This window comes from Caretta caretta, chromosome 4 (genome assembly GCF_965140235.1).
Source record: "Caretta caretta isolate rCarCar2 chromosome 4, rCarCar1.hap1, whole genome shotgun sequence".
Lineage (NCBI taxonomy): Eukaryota > Metazoa > Chordata > Testudines > Cheloniidae > Caretta > Caretta caretta.
In genome coordinates this window covers 92804541-92817984 of record NC_134209.1, presented here as the reverse complement: position 1 = coordinate 92817984, position 13444 = coordinate 92804541, and the positions used below count along the sequence as shown (strand labels likewise).

At 40.9% G+C, this 13444-nt stretch overlaps 1 protein-coding gene and 1 long non-coding RNA gene across 2 annotated transcripts in view; one reads left to right on the top strand and one right to left on the bottom strand.

Moving 5' to 3' along the window:
* The window catches only part of MTNR1A (melatonin receptor 1A), a 107155-nt gene that overhangs the window by 81915 nt on the left and 11796 nt on the right, over positions 1-13444 (top strand). The gene's annotated exons all lie outside the window — the stretch shown is intronic.
* LOC142071914 (uncharacterized) overlaps positions 1-13444 on the bottom strand; it is a 42735-nt gene that overhangs the window by 25913 nt on the left and 3378 nt on the right. Inside the window, exon 2 of the long non-coding RNA XR_012668152.1 lies at positions 6709-6951. This is a non-coding gene — a long non-coding RNA (uncharacterized LOC142071914). The remainder of the gene's footprint in view (positions 1-6708; positions 6952-13444) is intronic.

Sequence of the window (13444 nt, the reverse complement as noted above, 5' to 3'; positions counted from 1 at the left end):
TGTCACCTGAAAGTGAGAACAGGGGTTTGCTTGGCACTGTTGTAGCTGGCATTGCAAGATATTACATGCCAGATGCGCTAAAGATTCATATGTCCCTTCATGCTTCAACCACCATTCCAGAGGACATGCTTCCATGCTGATGATGGGTTCTGCTTGATAAGCATCCAAAGCAGTGCAGGCTGATGCATGTTCATTTTCATCATCTGAGGCCTGGTCTACACTATGGGGTTAGGTCGAATTTAGCCACGTTAGGTCGATTTAAAAATGACTGAGTCCACACAACCAACCCTCTTCCGTCGACCTAAAGGGCTCTTAAAATCAACTTCTGTACTCCTCCCCGACGAGGGGAGTAGCGCTAAAATTGACCTTGCTGGGTTGAATTTGGGATAGTGCAGACTCAAATCGACGGTATTGGCCTCCAGGAGCTATCCCAGAGTGCTCCATTATGACCGCTCTGAACAGCACTTTGAACTCCGGTACACTAGCCAGATACCCAGGAAAAGCCCCGGGAACTTTTGAATTTCATTTCCTGTTTGGTCAGCGTGGCAAACTCAGCAGCACAGGTGACCATGCAGTCCCCCCACAATCATAGCCCGTAGAATCATAGAATATCAGGGGTGGAAGGGACCTCAGGAGGTCATCTAGTCCAACCCCCTGCTCAAAGTAGGACCAATCCCCAATTTTTGCCCCACATCCCTAAATAGCCCCCTCAAGGATTGAACTCCCAACCCTGGGTTTAGCAGGCCAATGCTCAAACAGACTGAGCTATCTCTCCCGCCCACTGAGCTTCCCACAGTGCACCGCTCCATGAGTCGATGCTAGCTATGGTAGTGAGGATGTACTCTGCCGACTTAATGCGCTTAGTGGGGACATACACAATTGACTGTATAAAATTGATTTCTAAAAATTGACTTCTATAAAATCGACCTAATTTCATAGTGTAGTGAGTCAAATGTCACCAGCAGAAGGTTGATTTTCTTTTTTGGTGGTTTGGGTTCTGTAGTTTTCACCCCAGAGTGTTACTCTTTTAAGACTTCTAAAAGCATGCTCCACACATCTTCCCTCTCCGATTTTGGATGGCAAAATCTGATTTCAGATTCTTAAACTGTGGGTTGAGTGCTGTAGCTATTTTTAGAAATCTCACATCGGTACCTTCTTTGTGTTTTGTCAAATCTGCCCTGAAATTGTTCTTAAAAGGAACGTGCTGAGTCATCATCCGAGACTGCTATAACATGAAATATATGCAGAATGTAAAACAGAGCAGGAGACATACAGTTCCCCCCCCCCCCCCCCCCAGGAGTACAGTCACAAATTTAATTGCTGCATTACTTTTTTTAACTATCATCAGCATGGAAGCATGCCCTCTGGAATGGTTGCTGAAGCATGAATGGGCATATGAATGTTTAAATATAACTGGCATGTAAATACCTTGCAATACCAGCTACAAAAGTGCCATGTGAATGCCTGTTTTCACTTTCAGGTGATGTAAATAAGAAGCAGGCAGAAGTATCTCCCGTCAATGTAAACAAACTCGTTTTTCTTAGCAATTGGCAGAATAAGAATTAGGACTGAGTGGACTTGTAGGCTCTAAAGTTTTACACTGTTTTGTTTTTGAGTGCAGTTATGTAACCAAAAAAGAATCTGCATTTGTAAGTTACGCTTTCTCAATAAAGAGACTGCACTTGAGTACTTGTATGAGGAGAATTGAAAAAGACTATTTCTTTTGTTTATCATTTTTACGGTGCAAATATTTGTAATAAAAAATAATAATATAAAGTGAGCACTGTGCACTTTGTATTTTGTGTTGTAATTGAAATCAATATTGAAAATGTAGAAAAACATCCAAAAATATTTAATACATTTCAATTGGTATTCTATTGTTAGTGCGATTAATCACTATTAATTTTTTTAATCATGATTAATTTTTTTGTTAATTGCATGAGTTAACTGTGATTAATTGACAGCCTTAGTCTTTATCGTAACAAATAGAGTAATTGCAGTTAAGAAGATAAAAGTTCAATCAGTGAGGAAATGGCTTGACCTAACTCGTATGTTGCCGGAGAAAACAAAACCTGCAACACTTAGAATGTTGCTATCATTCACTGAAGGGGTTGGAATTGGTACTTGTAATGAACTCTAGCCTATGGAGAAGAATATATAGAGATGTAGCAAATAGCACTCTCTCTTTTCAATGGCTGGCATTGACACCCCCAAGTTTTATAAAATGGATTTGAAGGAGCCACCTCTCCAGATTATCAAAAAGCCCTTTCCTTTTACCACCCCTGTAGCATCATGGGGGCAGAGCAATTCCACGAAGAATGCTAGTGGAGGTAAGTGATTCTGTTTCTTGTTTACAAGATTAAAGAACTAAACATGCTCATTTCTTTGGGCGCAACCTTTCTATTAACCTATCTGTTACTATCAAAGGCATTCATCTGCTTCTGCCTAACTGCAGACAGGATAGGGTCTTGTGTTCACCTGTGAAAATACCCACTATCACATTTAAGTGGCTCTCCAAGAGGCCAAAACTCTTTCACTTCCCACCTTGTGCCAGGGACCCCACTTCACTTAAAAATCTGGATAAAGAGATGTTTATAGAAACAAGGAAAGCTAGAAGGCCCTAGTAGGGATGCCAAGGGGTTACTGCCAAGTTTTAATCTTCAGCCCTCTTTAGAAGAGCTCAGCCAGTTTACGTGGACATTCTAAAAGACTTAAAGGTGATTGTCCCTACTGAAATGAGATTTCTCAAAGAAAACCAAATGGATGAGTTTAAAACTGGTCACTTTGGTTGGTCATTGGGGCCAGGCAGGAACTAAGGTTATATAACTTGGACACAATGCACTATTTAAATAATAAACTTAATGTTATAATGCATTTGTATCACAGTGGTGCCATTATAGTAGGCCTTAGAAGTACATACATTAGTTAGGCAGTACCTCTCCATTTTCTCAGCATTTTGCGATCATTTCAAGATTTGGTAATGGAATTTTTGATTGTTATCCATTGAGATAATTATCCCATCTTCTGTCAGCACCCTTTTTTATTTTTAGCTTCCTAAGTGAAGAATTTCCTTGTTGTTTTCTGGTTTGTTAAATCTTGTTAAATAATAAAGTAGGTTTGCATATAGATGTGTAGCTAAAAAAAGGATGGAGAACTCAAAATAAAGGTTCAGAGGGAGAACAGGCTGAGTGAGTTCTCATTGAATATTTAAAAGGAAACTATCTTTAGCTGTCTATATTTAGCTGTTCAGTTTCCTTAAAAGCTTTTTTGGGTGTAAGTCTTTATTCTTACATGTTTAAACAGAGATAAAAAACTGCATAAAACAGAAATAAAAAAGCAGAAAGGGCTCTTATCAGCAAAGTTATAACAGACACAATATTATGAGTCTAAAATGAGACAAGATTATATTGTAGGTATGATTTTCTATATTTATTTTCATTTTGCATAGGAAGCTATGTTCACATTTCTATGGCAAGCTCTGAACTTGTGATGTTGCAGTGAGTATTTTGGATTCTTGCAATGAGCAGATACCATTTCTGTATCATGAAAAAGAAGTCAATGATTACAAATATTTCAGCTGAGATAGTAAACTGAGATCCTTCTTTCTAGTCCTTAGAAACTATCCAGGTAGGACTTACACTAATAAAAATTCCAACAGCTATGGCACCTTTGTTTATTGCATTGCACCTGCCAGAATTGCTTGGTGCATCACAGCAGGTATGAACCGAGAGTAATTGAGTCATACCCATCAAACATTGAACAGAAGCTTCTAAAAAAATTCAACTCCACTACACATGGAGGAAAAGCCTAGATAAGTGTGCAAGATTACAGTTATCAAATCTAGGCTCAGGTGTATCAAAATAATATCCTCAATAATCACTTTAGGAGGGGCATTCAGGACATTGGGTTAGTTCAACTTGTTGAGTTGAGTCAGTGGAGTTAGTTGCATCACTTTAACAGAGAACAGAATTTGGTCCTAATTTCCCAGCCTGTTCTAAGCATAAGCTGCCATATTTGCCAATGCATGCATTGCACTGGTGATGTATAGCTTTGTATATTGTACAGTACCTTGTTCAGTGCTGATAGGAGGAAATGTGCACTTTCTAACCCCATTCTAATGTTACTAAATACATAAGTGCAACAAAGCCATGTATTATTTAATTAACTAACCAAAATACATTGACAAATGTTAAGACTGTGTGACAGAAGGTATTAAAAAGAAGGAAGTTTCTTTATGAGATGAAGGCTATGTCTACACTTACCATTTAGAGCGCAAAAAGTCCCTTTTTTGCAGTAAAAGCACGGAAGCATCTACACTGGTTAATGACTTTTTGCGGCGAAACTCTGAAGTTTCGCCGCAAAAAGAAAATCACCTTCATGAGAGGCATATAGCTCTTACCGCTGTTCGAGCTGTGCTGTTGTGAAAGCGAAGACACGTTCTACCAGCATAAACTCCTTTTGGCCTCTGAAGGATATTCCACAGTTCCAAAAGTGACCACTCTGGCCAGCATCTCGGCTGCTCTTACGCAAGGTAAACGGATATCTGCCCTTCCCCCTGTAGGCCCTGGGAAGTTTGAAACTCCCTTTCCCTTTGCTTGTAGATATGGCAAGGAAAGCACCCAGACATCAGGGGGTTTAAAAAAAAAATGCCACAAACGAAACAAGGAAGTAATAGGGCTGCTGGGACATGAAGCAGGGCAGCACGGGGCACTGAGCAGGGACCCAGAATGCTTTCCACTCACCCCCCTTCTCGCAAGCCCTATCGAGAGAGCTGCACTGTGGGATAGCTGCCCTACAGCACTGCTCTCATCGGCGATGGAAGTGCTGCTCGTGTAACTACTCTCTGCCGCCTGAGGAATTGAGTGAGTACACAAACCAGCGCTTTACTTTCACCGGTGCCTTATCACCGGTGAAACTTACAGCGCAAAAACTCTACAAGTGTAGACATACCCTAAGGCTGGAACGTCATTGTTTAAAAAACCACCTCCCCGGAGGACAAAAGTTTTACCAGTGAAAAGCGCCAGTCTGAACAGCACTTTGTCAGCAGGAGAGCCCTCTTGCCGACAAAGCTGCTGCTTGTTGGGGGTGCTCCTGCCAACAAAGCTTCTGCCGCTTGTTGCGGGTGGGAGGTTTTTGTCGTCAGGAGAGTTCTCTCCTAATGACAAACAACGGCTACGTTGCGTGCCTTGGCTGTAATGGCACAGCCCTGTCGCTAAAAGCTGGGTAGTGTAGACAGAGCCTGACTTCAAATGACCGAAGCACAATGGGGTGCATTATGGAAATAGCTAAGGAGTCACCCCATTAGGGCTAGGTACAGAAGGTCAATTAGCTTCTGTCACATCTTGAATGTTCTTTGGAGTATATTCATTGCTCCATAAATTTCTTTTAAGTAGAGTAAAAAATCCCCTTGGGTAGGAAGAAACAGAACTCTATATGAGCTTCTCCCATCAGTGTAAATACTTCACCTCCCCGAGAGGCAGGAGCAGTGCAGTGAAGCATTCCCAACGACAGATCGCTGTCTACACCAGGCATTAGGTCGATATAACTGCGTGGTTATATTGACATATGTTTGTAGAGTATACCAGGGCTCAGGGACTGATTCTGTTCCCACCAAAGTCTAAGGAAGTTTTATCATTCACTCTAATGGAGGAAGGATTATATTGGGAAAAGATATAATCACAAGCGTTAATGCATATTTCACATTTCCCCAAATAATAGTGCAGTTCTAATCCCCTATAATGAGCTCTAAAATAAGGAGGAGTCCATTGGCACCTTAAAGACTAACAGATTTCTTTGGGCATAAGATTTCATGGGTAAAAAACCCCACTTTTTCAGATGCATGGAGTGAAAATTACAGATATAGGAATAGATATACTGGCACATGAAGAGAAGGGGGAGTTACCTTACAAGTGGAGAACCAGTGTTGACAAGGCCAATTCAGTCAGGCTGGATGCGGTCCACCCGCAATAATTGATGAGGAGGTGTCAATACCATGAGAGGGAAAATTGCTTTTGTAGTGAGCCAGCCACTCCCAGCCCCTATTCAAGCGCAAATTAATGGTGTTAAGTTTGCAAATGAATTGTAGCTCTGCAGTTTCTCTTTGAAGTCTGTTTTTGAAGTTTTTGTGTTGAAGAATGGCTACTTTTAAATCTGTTATTGACTGTCCAGGGAGAGTGAAGTGTTCTCCTACTGGCTTTTGTATGTTACCATTCCTGATGTCTGATTTGTATCCATTTATTCTTTTATGTAGAGACTGTCTGGTTTGACCAATGTACATGTGTGACGGTGTTGCCCGTGGGAGCCAGCTGAGGTCACTCTATTAGGGTGAACTGCAAACAAAATGGGGCAGACAAATCCCAAAAGCTGGTGGATATTCCAATACTTAGATTTACCAAGCCAGTACAAAACAGCTCCTGTAGTACCTCACTGGTTACTCAGAAGTCCAAACAACGCAGTTCCCTTAAAGTAACCCAGCCTCAGGCCTCCATCCAGACACACATGTCATGTATGATGATGATTACTGAAAATCTTATCTCATCATATAAAATAAAAGGTTCTTTCAATCCCAAAGGATCAGCCACACACCCAGGTCTAATTACAACTTAGATCTTACCCAAAATACACGCTTATAGTCAATTCTTGTTAACTAAACTAAAATTTCTTAAAAAAGAAAAGAGAGAGTGTTGGTTAAAAGATCAGTATACCTACAGACTTGAATTCAGTTCTTGAGGTTCAGATACATAGCAGAGATGAGCTTGTAGTTGCCAAAAGTCTTTTTGGAAATAGTCCATCGGTTATAGTCCAGTGTCCATATTCAGGGTGACTCCAGTCAATGACTGCGGTTCTCAATCCTTATGGCTCAAGGTTTCCCCCTCTTGAAATCCAAAGCAGATCTGAGATGAAGAAGGATCGTGTCCCAAGGTTTTTATACATTTCCAGCAGCCTTTTGGCCTGAGAAAACAATAGGCTTCACTTTCCTTCTCCCAAACATCATGGCAATTAGCACAAGGTAATTTATCCATTAAACAGTTCAGATACAGGTTACCAAAACCTTCAAAGAGACATATAGACAATAATACTATTTCACTCAAGTGTCTTCCTAAATGTTAATATTCCTTTTTTGATCTTTGAATCAAAGCTATAGCAATAGACAAGAATTGTTTGCTTACATCAAAAGACCTGAACAAACATCTCTAACAATGCAGACTTGCATTTCAAAGCTCTATTCATTTACATATCGTCCTAACCAGTCTTTAAAGTTCGGCCCTGGGTCAGGTCAGTCTGGGAGTTAATTAACTCTTTCTGGCCCTGTCACCTTCAATGAGATATTATATTACACTCATAAGGTCACAACATGGCAGAGGGGCATTGCTGGCACATGGTGGCATATATCACATTAGTAGATGTGAAGGTGAATGAGCCCCTGATGGTGTGGCTATGCGGTTGGGTCCTCTGATGGTGTAGCTAGAGTAGATATGGGGAGAGAGTAGGCAACAAGGTTTGTTACAGGGAGCTGTCATGAGCTGTCGCTAGTCATATTGTATAAAGACAAGACACTCCAAATTCATATACCAGCTATCAATGAGGCTCTGATGGAACTATCCACATTGTTGTAACTACAATATCCTAGCCAACTGGCATTCTTTTAATTTTTGAAAAGACCTAATGAATACACTACCGTGGTGACCGATAGATTAATACATGTGCATTTGTGAAATTGTACATCATGATGTGATGCGGCATGAAAGTATTGATAGTGTACCCAAGACCAACTTTTTTTTTTTAAAAACTTCTAATTAAAAAAAACAACTCCTGAGTAGAGAGTTTCCCAAACTTTATGAAATAAATTACAATACATATTGGATTGAAAGTCATATTCTACCTTCCCCACTGCAAAACGTTGATTGCAGATACGTTACTTTTCTATGCCCTTACTCAGCAAGCTACTTAAGCACGTGCCTAATTTCAAGCTAATAACTGTTGCCTTGAGAGTCAGTGACACTACTCACATGCTGAAAATTAGAGACATGCTTAAGTACCTTGTTAAATCAACACCATGAAAAACTGCATTCTTCCCAAAATACCTTTATTAAACAGTTCTGTTGTATCACATCTTTGAATCTAGGGTTCTTGTAAGGGAGAGCTAAGGAGTCAAGTTATACAACTGCTGCAATGCTTTTGACATTACCATATTTGTCATTGCAATTACTTGATTTGCTTGCTTTAGGAGGAGTACTGCTTTCTTACACAGATTTTATAGACTGTCATTTATTAGCTAACATGCTATTCCTAAGCCAGGTGTCTGAAACATAAATTGTAGCCTTGACACATTCAAGTTTTGACTGGTACTCTGTATATGTAGTTCAGGTTAAACATTTTGTTCTGACATTTGTTAAAATAGTAAGGGGCAAAGCAAGAATCTAGCTGCTAGGATGAGTATTGGGCAGGGACATGTTGGGTGATAAACACCCCCATCCCCTCACCCGGTGTGTGCCTAGTTGTTTTGGAAAGGTTACTGCAGCTCAGTGTCTGAAGTAGATTCCGCAGACCCTTATACAAGCTTCTCACAGGGAAGAAGGTCCATATAGTAGTAAAAAGAAAAGGAGTACTTGTGCCACCTTAGAGACTAACCAATTTATTTGAGCATAAGCTTTCGTGAGCTACAGCTCACTTCATCGGATGCATACTGTGGAAAGTGTAGATCTTTTTATATACTTTCAGCCTCCAACTAAAACCCCTCCAACGCATTATTAAGGATCTACAACCTATCCTGAAGGATGACCCAACACTCTCACAAATCTTGGGAGACAGGCCAATCCTTGCCTACAGACAGCCCCCCAACCTGAAGCAAATACTCACCAGCAACCACATACCACACAACAGAACCACTAACCCAGGAACCTATCCTTGCAACAAAGCCCGTTGCCAACTGTGCCCACATATCTATTCAGGGGACACCATCACAGGGCCTAATAACATCAGCCACACTATCAGAGGCTCATTCACCTGCACATCCACCAATGTGATATATGCCATCATGTGCCAGCAATGCCCCTCTGCCGTGTACATTGGTCAAACTGGACAGTCTCTACGTAAAAGAATAAATGGACACAAATCAGATGTCAAGAAATATAACATTCATAAATCAGTCGGAGAGCACTTCAATCTCTCTGGTCACGCGATTACAGACATGAAAGTTGCTATATTACAACAAAAAAACTTCAAATCCAGACTCCAGCGAGAAACTGTTGAATTGGAATTCATTTGCAAATTGGATACAATTAACTTAGGCTTGAATAGAGACTTGGAGTGGCTAAGTCATTATGCAAGGTAGCCTGTTTCCTCTTGTTTTTTCCTACCCCCCCCCCCCAGACGTTCTTGTTAAACCCTGGATTTGTGCTGGAAATGGCCCACCTTGATTATCATACACATTGTAAGGAGAGTGGTCACTTTAGATAAGCTATTACCAGCAGGAGAGTGGGTTTGTGTGTGGGTGGGGGGGTGGGGGGGTGAGAAAACCTGGATTTGTGCTGGAAATGGCCCAACTTGATTATCACACACATTGTAAGGAGAGTGATCACTTTAGATAAGCTATTACCAGCAGGAGAGTGGGGTGGGAGGAGGTATTTTTTCATGCTTTGTGTGTATATAAAAAGATCTTCTACACTTTCCACAGTATGCATCCGATGAAGTGAGCTGTAGCTCACGAAAGCTTATGCTCAAATAAATTGGTTAGTCTCTAAGGTGCCACAAGTACTCCTTTTCTTTTTGCGAATACAGACTAACACGGCTGTTACTCTGAAACCTGTCATATAGTAGTAGATCATCTACTCCTCCTTCCATTGGCCCAGCCAGGCAACCTCCTGTCTCCCCTCTCCACTTATGCACTGATGAGCAGGGAGCTGTTCTCGAGAGGGACTAAATCCCTGTTTGCATCGCCTCCCTCTCCCTCCCATGCACACAATTAGTTTTCCACCCTCTTTGCACATCAGCAATGTTCCATTGCCAAAGTGCCCTCTGTAAAGTTACCGACACAAACAACTCCTACTAATTAATTTATTAAAACAGCTCTATTTAGTTATCTAGGGATGCCAACTGCCTTGCAGGTAGACAAAGAGGCAGCTGCAGGCCACTACACCAACTCCCCTCAGTAACAGCAGAGCTGAGCGCTCCTATCTAAGGCATCATGAACTTTTTTTTCTGAGGGGAGAAATAAGGACTGTTTCTTTCTGCTCCTCCCCACCTCTTTCAGGGACTCAGGGCAGTAAGAGGAACTAGGAGGCAAAAGGAGAAAAAGGATTTGAATGGAGAGATGAGGGAATTCAGAGGGAAGGCAGATAGGAGAGGAGGAGCTGTGGGGAAAGATAGAGAGGAGTGAGGAGATAGAATAAGTCCAAGCGTGAAGGAAAGGGATAAAGAAATGAAAGGGGAATGGGTTGGGGGGAGCAAGAGTAAACGCACACCACTCCTAGTCAGTTGATTTTTAATGTAACATTATTTTGTATTTCCCTGGTGGGTGTCCTACATAGCTGCGTTTAGGAGAAAGCAGTGGGGTGGCTATTTTAAGAACTCATGTTTAATTAACTTTGCTGGCTGTCTACCCTGGAACCTGTTGTTAAATGTTGGGATTGCTTTGATGGCTAATTATGCTTATATTACTTCTGATTTGTGTGGGGGGCTGTGGGAGGGATATTGTGTTGCTCTTTTTTTTTTTTTAATTTTTTCCTTCCCTGGGATAAATACCATGGACAAATTCAACCCATAAACCCCATGTGACACCAATGACTTGAATGTAGCTGCACGGAGAGCTAAATCTGGTCCTCCATGTTATTGGGCTGAGTTTTATACAACGGGTCAAATTCTGCTGTCAGTTACATGGCTGTAACTCCACATAGCAATCTCGGTAACTGTATGATTGGTATTATCTTTACCATCACCCTTTCTACCCCGCCCCCGTTGTCTGTTAACTTTTGTCATGCTGCGAATTAGATTGTAAGGTCTCAGGAAAAGAGGCCATTTCTTCCTATTTTTTGTACAGCACCTAGCACGCGTGGGGGGGGGCACGATCCTGGCGGGGCTCTATGACAATACAAATATAATAATAATGTTCAGGGGTCTCTCTCTATCTGTCATACCCTGCTTTTTCCTTTTGCTTTCTTTTAGTCTGTGGCCCCACCCTCATTTCCTTTCCCTCCCTTTGCTTGGACTTTACTATAGGCTTATCTCCTTACACTTCACTTTTCTGCAGTGGTCCAGTGCAGCAGTGTGTGGCACTAAGTAGTATTGTTATTCTAAGCAGTTGCATACAGTTTCTACAATTGTGATAACAACACTAGTGTTTTGAAACATCTAGGCAAAGAAATAGCACTGGAGCACAGGCTGGTCTGTAGGAATTTTTTGTAAATGGATGATAGAAATGAAAGGTGGAAATGATCAATATAAATCCATTTTGTGAAAGTGGATAAGTTACTCAGGTAAATCCATTCAGTTTCTGATGCATTTCTCTCTCAGGAGGAGGGGCTAGTGGACATTTGAAGAGGACAAACGGTGGTACCTCCTAACCACTCTTTGCCCAGGGATCCATAAAGAATTCCCATCCTGGCAGATGCCCTGAGAGCCAAAACCAGTACCACAGAACTCAGGCAATCTGCCTGCATGCCATGGTGTTTGCTTTGGACTCCAGTCCCAACCCCCATGACAACATGGCTCATACACAAGCTGTGCTGCTGCTGGGGCTTCTCTGTGGTTCACCCTATCCCTCAATCCCCAGTGAGGGGGTGGGTGTGGAAGCCACAGAATGCATCAACAGCATTAATCCTGAACACACTATTGGATTGGTGCCAGACACTCCACAGGTTTAGCCAGTGATAATGCTGCGTAAGGATTAGGTCCTTTGATCCAAGAGTGAGATGTATATGTGCCTTCACCCTCTCAGGGGGACAGCAGTTAATACGGCTTCCCACACTGTTTTTACTGGCCTCATTTGGCTTATTATTTGAGCTTGTTCGATCTCTTCCGTACCATGCATCAAAGGAGATCATATGACCTTGGGAGAGGGATAAAACTTAGGAACGCCTTGGTAATGTAGGATTTTTACACTTTATTGACAAACCTGAAACGTCTGTTAATCTGTACAGCTGTGAGATTCTCTACCCATTTTATAAAATGAATGGTTCAGATTATCATTGTGATACGATAAATTATATTGATTTTGATTATCATAGAAGATACTAAGTTTTATTTAGCATACAGTACTTCAAATATTTGTAAAATAATGATTAAATAGTAATCAGTTTTTTTCAATGGTTATTGCAGGTATGCAAACAATGGTAATGGATTGTTAGCCAATCTCAATTGTTGGCATAGGAAGATTTTAGAAATGTACTTGTTTAGTTAATTAGTGTGACTTTCTTCAATAGCTTCCAACGCATTAAAAATCTATTGATTTATATACCTCAGTTTTAATTTAATGCAACAGATTTTCCACCCCAGAATTAAAAAGCTAGAGAATATTTCTTATATGGATTTGATGCTGCTTTTTTAAGCAAAAAAACCTTGTACACCAACATCAAGCCACGTCTATTGGACGATCAAGCCAAAATATTTGTTATGGCATGATAAATTTTTAAAAACAGAATGATTATGTGCACGGAGGTTTTGTTTATTTTCAGTAGCCCAGATAACCTACCCTTTTCTCCTTCAAATCCTTCTTGAAAATGCATTTGTACAAAGCCTATAAAGCTGACCACTGCTAGATACTTAAACCCTTCCAAAATCATTTGGTACACTACGTAGTATTTGGGTGTGATCTGTTTTGTCTACAAGTGAAGTAGACTGTAAGCTACTTAGGATAGATAGTGTCTTATTTTTTATGTAAAGCATCAACTGCATTATATTGTTGCCCCATAAATACATTCAAAATAATAATAATAGCCTACGTTGTGTTTGACTAATGCGTTGTATGTCAACTAAGGCATGGAAAAGGTTAAGTAAGCAAGCATTTATTTACATTTGGTTTTTGCCCAGGTTCCCAATTGGGTTTTTCCATGTTCTCCCAACTCCAGTACGGCTTGATCATTTTCACCAAGTGAGGTCTGTGTTAGAAGAACAATACAGACATCAGAATGAGAAGTGTCCTTACGCATGTGTTACCCAGGAATGTAAAATTGGGTGACAGTTTTCGGTTCTCTGCAGCCCACAAGAACCTAGAATACTAGTATAATAGCAGGTTTCAGAGTAGCAGCCGTGTTAGTCTGTATCCGCAAAAAGAAAAGGAGGACTTGTGGCAGCTTAGAGACTAACACATTTATTTGAGCATAAGCTTTCGTGAGTTACATCCGATGAAGTGAGCTGTAGCTCACATAAGCTTATGCTCAAATAAATTTGTTAGTCTCTAAGGTGCCACAAGTCCTCCTTTTCTTTTTACTAGTATAATAGGAACTCT